Below are 6708 nucleotides of genomic sequence, written 5' to 3'. Positions count from 1 at the left end.
CCTTTCCTACCATAAGGGTGGTAACACCTTCATATCTGTGGTTGTTGATATTTCTCCCAGCAGTCTTGATTCCAGCTTGAGATTTATGCAGCCCAGAATTTCGAATGATGTACCCTACACATAAGTTAAATAGCCAGAGTGCTTGTCATGCTCCTTTCCCATTTTGAATCATTCAACTGTCCCATGTCTGGTTCTAACCATCACTTTCTGGCCTGCATACAGATTTATCAGGAGACAGGTACAGTGATCTGGTACTTGCATTTATTTAAGAATATCCCATAGTTTGTTTTGGTCCACACAGTGAAAGGCTTTAGCACAGTCAGTGAAGCAGATGCAGATGTTTTTCTGGAAACCCCTTGCTCTCTGTATGATCCAATGAACGTTGGCAATTTGATCTCTGGTTCCTCTGCCTTTTCTAAATCCGGCTTGTACATTTGCAATTTTTCAGTTCATGTACTGTTGAAGCTTAGCTTGAAGGATTTTGAGCATTACCTTGCTAGCATGTGAGATGAACACAATTGTATGGTAGTTTGAATATTCTTTGGAATTGCCTTCCTTTTGGATTGGAATGAAAACTGACCTTTTCCAGTCCCGTGACCACTGCTGAGTTTTCCAAATTTGCTGACATATCGAAAACAGCACTTTCACAGCATCATCTCTTAGGATTTTTAACAGCTCAGCTGGAATTCTATCACCTCCACTAGCTTTGTTCGGAGTGCTGCTTCCTAAGCCCCACTTGACTTCATACTCCACAATCTGGCTTTACATGAGTGACCCCACCATCATGCCTATCTGGGTCATTCAGACTTTTTGTATAGTTCTGTGTATTTTTACCACCTCCTCTTAATCTCTTCTACTTCTGTTAGGCCTGGCCTTTTCTGTCCTTTATTGTGCCTATCTTTGTATGAAATGTTCCTATGGTATCTCCAATTTTCTTGAAGAGATATCCAGCCTTCACAATCCTATTGTTTTCCTATATTTCTTGCACTGTTGACTTAAGAAGACTTTCTTATCTCTCTTTGCTATTCTCTGGAAGTCTGCATTCCATTGGGTATATCTTTACCTTTCTCATTTGCCTTTGGCTTCTATTCTTTTCTCAGCTCTTTGTAAGGCCTCCTCACACAACCACTTTACCTTTTCACATTTCTGTTTCTTAGGGATGTTTTAGGTGTCTGCCTCCTGTACAATGTTACAAATGAGCCATCTCATCCCCCTCAGAACGGAGACTGGGGCTGTCACAGGGCTGAGTTAGCTCTGGGCTCAGGATTGTGTACACAAACAGTTATTACCAATGGCATCAGGTGCCAGGGGCACCACCAGTGACTCTGACAATCTCTGTCAGAGAGATTGTTCTCAGGGGTGGAACTTCCAGGGAACTGATAGAGCAAAGAAACAAGCAATCGCCCTTGTCTCATCTTTCCCTGTGTGATCCCGTGGTCCCCTGACCACACTGCTCTCTGGGCAAAAAACTCTTTCCTCTCTATTCCTTCTCCAAAGGTGATTTGTAACTAACATCAGCACCTGACTCTGAAGCCTGGTAGCTGGAACTCAAGTTGCAACCATCTGGGACCCAGAGATATCCAGCCTTGTTCTGTTGTCTGTCCTTTATCTCCAACCAGGTCCATAAAGCAAAGTCCTGAAAGAACATGACTATTTCACCCCCTCTCAAGGCCTTAAAAGTTCCAAGGTCTTTTTTGAGCATCAAAGAGGGAACACAACCCTTGAATCCAGGCTAGTCTCAGCACCCCCTACCTTTCTCAGCCAGGGGTTCCCTGATGAAACAATAAGACACTGCATCGAAGTTGTCAGAAGGCTGAGCAGAAAACACTCCTTACTGTGAATGCAGGTCCATGTGACCCAGCCTCCCAGTGGTCTGTGTTGTGTGGATGAGGAGAGGGAGCACTGGGGCTGCTGACCTGGGAGTGAGTCAGGCGCCACTTGCACCAATGTCTCCTGGGACCACTCCAGGAGGGGGCTGCCTTCACTGTGCCTGGAACCCAGAAGACCCAGCTCCCAGTATTGCTTTCCTGCTGCTACAAGAAGGCAGGTCTGCTGATAGAATCAGAGCCAGACTAAGGAGCAAGGGAAACATACTTCAACTCTGTCACCAGAAGACCTCTGAGAGCTGCTCTGCAGTGGATGCAATTGAGCTTTCTATGATATTTCCCTTTCTGGAGCTTTCCCAACCTGAGAACCAGGAACCCTGGGACTCAGCACTTCCCCACCCCACCTGCAGCCTTAGAGTGAGTCATACACCCCAGGGTTCAGTTTCCCATGTCTTGGATGAAGGAAACTGGATTTGCTCCAGAGCATTTGCTCCAGACTGAAGCTTAATGTAAATCAATGGACAAGTGGCTCAGAGGCACATGTTGCTGAGAATGCTGAGACTGCATCTGATAGGCAGGGAGCTGTGACTGCCTGGTAATGGATCCTGGGCTCAGAATGGGGTGGAGAGGGCAGACCAGTTGGCAAACAGCTGCTGTGAGATGGAGGACCTTAGATGCCTTGCCCACTGGAATTTTCCACCACTTGATTTCTGAGGGATGAGATCGGGTAATAATAAGTCAGAAGTTACTAACTGGGAGGTTGTAGGTTTCTCAGCAGAAACCCAAGGTGGGCTGATGAACCAGTTCTACCAAAAGAATTCTAGATAGCATATTCAAAAGCAGAGACATTACTTTGCCAACAAAGGTCCATCTAGTCAATGCTGTGGTTTTTCCAGTGGTCATGTATGGATATGAGAGTTGGACTGTGAAGAAAGCTGAGCGCCAAAGAATTGATGCTTTTGAACTGTGGTGTTGGAGAAGACTCTTGAGAGTCCCTTGAACTGCAAGGAGATCCAATCAGTCCATCCTAAAGGAGATCAGTCCTGGGTGTTCATTGGAAGGACTGATGCTAAAGCTGAAACTCCAATACTTTGGCCCCCTCATGCGAAGAGTTGACTCATTGGAAAAGACTCTGATGCTGGGAGGGATTGGGGGCAGGAGGAGAAGGGGATGACAGAGGATGAGATGGCTGGATGGCATCACTGACTCGACGGACCTGAGTATGAGTGAACTCTGGGAGCTGGTGATGGACAGGGAAGCCTGGCGTGCTGCAATTCATGGGGTCTCAAAGAGTCAGACACGATTGAGTGACTGAACTGAACTGAACTGAAAAGAACTTTGGGTACAAGACATGCCAAGACTCTTGGTTAAATTTTGTAGTATTTTGAATAGGTCATCTCTCTGATGACCTGCCATATTGTTGTTGAGCTTGGGATGATGCCAACAGTTATAGTGGACACAAAAGGCCCCTGGATGAGACTGTCCCTCTCTCCGTGGATCATTAGCAGCGAGTTCCACTCTAGCATTCCATGTCCAGAGGAGGAAGTCCAGCCAGAAGAACATGATCTCCAGCAAGGTTAACTGGAAACCGCTGCTGTGTCTGGCCCTCTGGTAGGCATCATTCTTTTCCTAGTGCTTCTTCCTTCCCTCCTGGGTCCTGACCAAGCTGCCCACCTCTTGGTTACTGGGATATGAACTTCGCCCTTCCCTTGGAAATATCCTCGCAGCCCCACTTGTGGCTCCCTCCCTACCCAGGCCCTGCCTTTCACCTGCAGATGACACTAAAGAAGAGAAAACCAGGGAGAGAGTGGTCCAAATCATTCTTTCTAATAATGTCCACATTCCTTCTACTTCCAGGCCCTGATCTGGCTCATCAAATTCTCCAGCTGGATGAACAAGCAGATTAGCAATGGAGTGGAGATGCAGATAGATTTGGGGGTGGGGTTGTTGGGTGTTGAGGATGGTGATCAGATGACAGAAGAGGGGGATAGAGAGCAGGTGGGTTTCCAACCACTCACTCCCTGGGGGCCTTCCTGAATCTGCTTTCCTGGGCCCTGCAGGGTATTACTAAAGACAGAAACTTAAAAATGGACATTTTGTAAACTTCTTATAATGAAGTGATTTCAAACATAACAAAAGTAAGAGAATAGTATCGTGAATGCTGTATTTTGCCATTCGGCATCAATAACTACAAAACTACTCTATTAGTCTCACAGGTTGTCATAGACCAGAGACTGGAAGCCAAGATCAAGGTGGTGAACAACTGGATCCCTGGTGAAGACACTTTTTGACTTTCTTCAGTTCTCTTCTTGCTGTGTTCTCATATGTGGTAGGGATAGGAAGGGAGGAAGAGGGAGAATAAAAGAGAAAAAGAGGGAGAGGCTAATCCCATCATATGGGCCCTACCATTGAAACCCCATATCAACTTAATTACTGCCCAAAGGCCCTACCACCTAATACCATCACATCCGGAGTCAAGGATTCAACATCAGAGTTGGGGGGTGGACACAAACAATTCAATCCATAGCAGCTATGCAGATCTGTTTTTAAATCAAGACAGGCCCTCATTTAATTTCCCTTTTTACTCTTTATTCATTTTTCTGAAGTATTTTAGGGAAGAGATGACCATTTCACAAGTTACATATAATGAATATTTGGGAGAAAATGATATTATGTCCAAAAAAATACTATTTTGTTCCAAGGAAAATAAACATCTTCTGTCTGGTCCATGTCCAAATTTCCCTGATTCTCTAAAGACAGATGTTTTTTTCACAGTTTATTGAAAGAATGTACTCATATGTTGTACTTGGTTATTCTCTTTTAAGATGAAACAATTTTTCTCTTGAAATTTTAATGCCATTTATTTGTTTAAAAACTGATAGGAACCAGGGTGGTTTGTCTTATAGAATGTCCCAATATTGGGTTTAGAGCAGGGGTCCACAACACTGGTACCAGGACCAGTACCCATCCTTGGTCTTTTAGGAATCGGGCAGCATAGCAGGAGATGAGCAGCAGGCCAGTGAATGAGGCTTTGTCTGTATTTACAGCTCCTCCCCATCACTGTCCCATCACCCCTAGATGGGACAGTCTAGTTGCAGGAAATCCAGCTCTGGGCTCCCACTGATTCTGCATTATGGACAATTGTATAATCATTTCTTTTTATATCACAATGTAATAGTAATAGAAATAAAGTGCACAATAAATTAAATAACTATCCAGAAAATATCCCCCCACCCAGGTTTGTGGAAAAATTTTCTTCCAAGAAACCAGCCCTGGGTGCCAAAAATTTGTGGGACTACCTGTTTAGAGGATTTTTTCTCCATTCCTTTATTTGTGTTTTTTCCTGGAAACTGGTAGTTAGATCTATACTTGAGTTCAAAATTTTTTATTGGAATATTTCATATGCAGATATATATTTCTTATGGTTCCACTTCAAGAGGGTCATAATTTCCTTCTGCCTCACTTTAAGAGATGCTGAAATGCAGTGGATTCTGGTGTTGTCATCCTCATGCATCCATTATATACCTCCCCTTCTATTTTTCACTTGCAGTTTCAGCATTCATTAATGACACTTGCCTAGAATAATTGTATGAGGATATTTCAAAATAGAGGTTCTTGTTTCTACCATTCCTTCTAATTTAATTCTTGAAATTCTTCAATAAAAATAAGATTCCTTTTACTGTTTATAGTACATTAACTATGCCTCATACAAACAAATATAGCATAAATATAGCTGATTATTTTCCTTTCTCAGTGCTCAGAATGGTGAGACTTGATGCCTTAGCAATCTGTCACAGTGACAAATTAGATATTGCCTATTAACATTTGGACACCTTTGGTGGGCTTATAACTAGATATTAAAACACTAAGATCATGGGATCCACCCCCATTACTTCAGGGCAAATAGAAGGGGAAAAGGTGGAAGTAGTGACAGATTTCCTCATCTTGGCCTCTAAAATCACTGTGGATGGGGACTGCAGCCATGAAATCAGAAGACGCTTGCTCCTTGACAGGAAAGCTATGACAAACATAGAAAGAGTGTTGAAAAGCAGAGACATCACTCTGCCAACAAAGGTCTGTATAGTCAAGGTTATGGCCTTCCCAGTGGTCATGTACGGTTGTGATGGCTGGACCATAAAGAGGGTGGAGTGCCAAAGAATTGATGCCTTTGAACTGTGGTGCTGGAGAAAGCTCCTTAGAGTCCCTTGGTCAGCAAGGAGATCAAACCAGTCAATCTGAAAGGAAATTAACCCTGAATCCTCATTGAAAGGACTGATGCTGAAGCTGAAGCTCCAGTATTTTGGTCACCTGAGGCAAACAATTGACTCATAGGAAAAGTCCCTGATGTTGGGCAAGATTGAGGGCAGAAGGAGAAGAGGGTGTCAGAGGATGAGATGACTGGATGGCATCACCAATGCAATGGATATGAACTTTAGCAAACTCTGGGAGATGGTGAGGAACAGGGAGGCCTTGCATGCTGCATTCCATGGGGATTGCAGAGTTAGACATGACTACATGACTGAACAACAGCATAGTATTTGGAATTTCTGACATTTATACATTTAATTTGTTTCAATGGATTTGATGCAATGCTAAAATTGTCCCAATTTTGGCCTCTTCAAATGGATTCCTAAACTTTCTGTCCAGTCCTCACTGGTCTTTGAAGTTCCTCAACTTTCTGTTCTTTGAAGATTCCCAAGATTATTTGCTGCATTTCTTTACCAGTCCTAAAATCAGTCATCTCTTTAAGAATTCATGGATTGTCTGGTGTGAAATATATTTAAAGGCCATGTGTTAGGCTCCAGGATAGTCACTGTAAAATCAAGTTGCCATTGCTTCTAGGCTTTTCAGTGGTCAGAGTCAGGAAACACAGATTTTCCTA

The sequence above is a fragment of the Bos indicus genome, chromosome 29 (genome assembly GCF_029378745.1).
Source record: "Bos indicus isolate NIAB-ARS_2022 breed Sahiwal x Tharparkar chromosome 29, NIAB-ARS_B.indTharparkar_mat_pri_1.0, whole genome shotgun sequence".
Taxonomy (NCBI): domain Eukaryota; kingdom Metazoa; phylum Chordata; class Mammalia; order Artiodactyla; family Bovidae; genus Bos; species Bos indicus.
Note: the sequence above shows the minus strand (reverse complement) of the source record.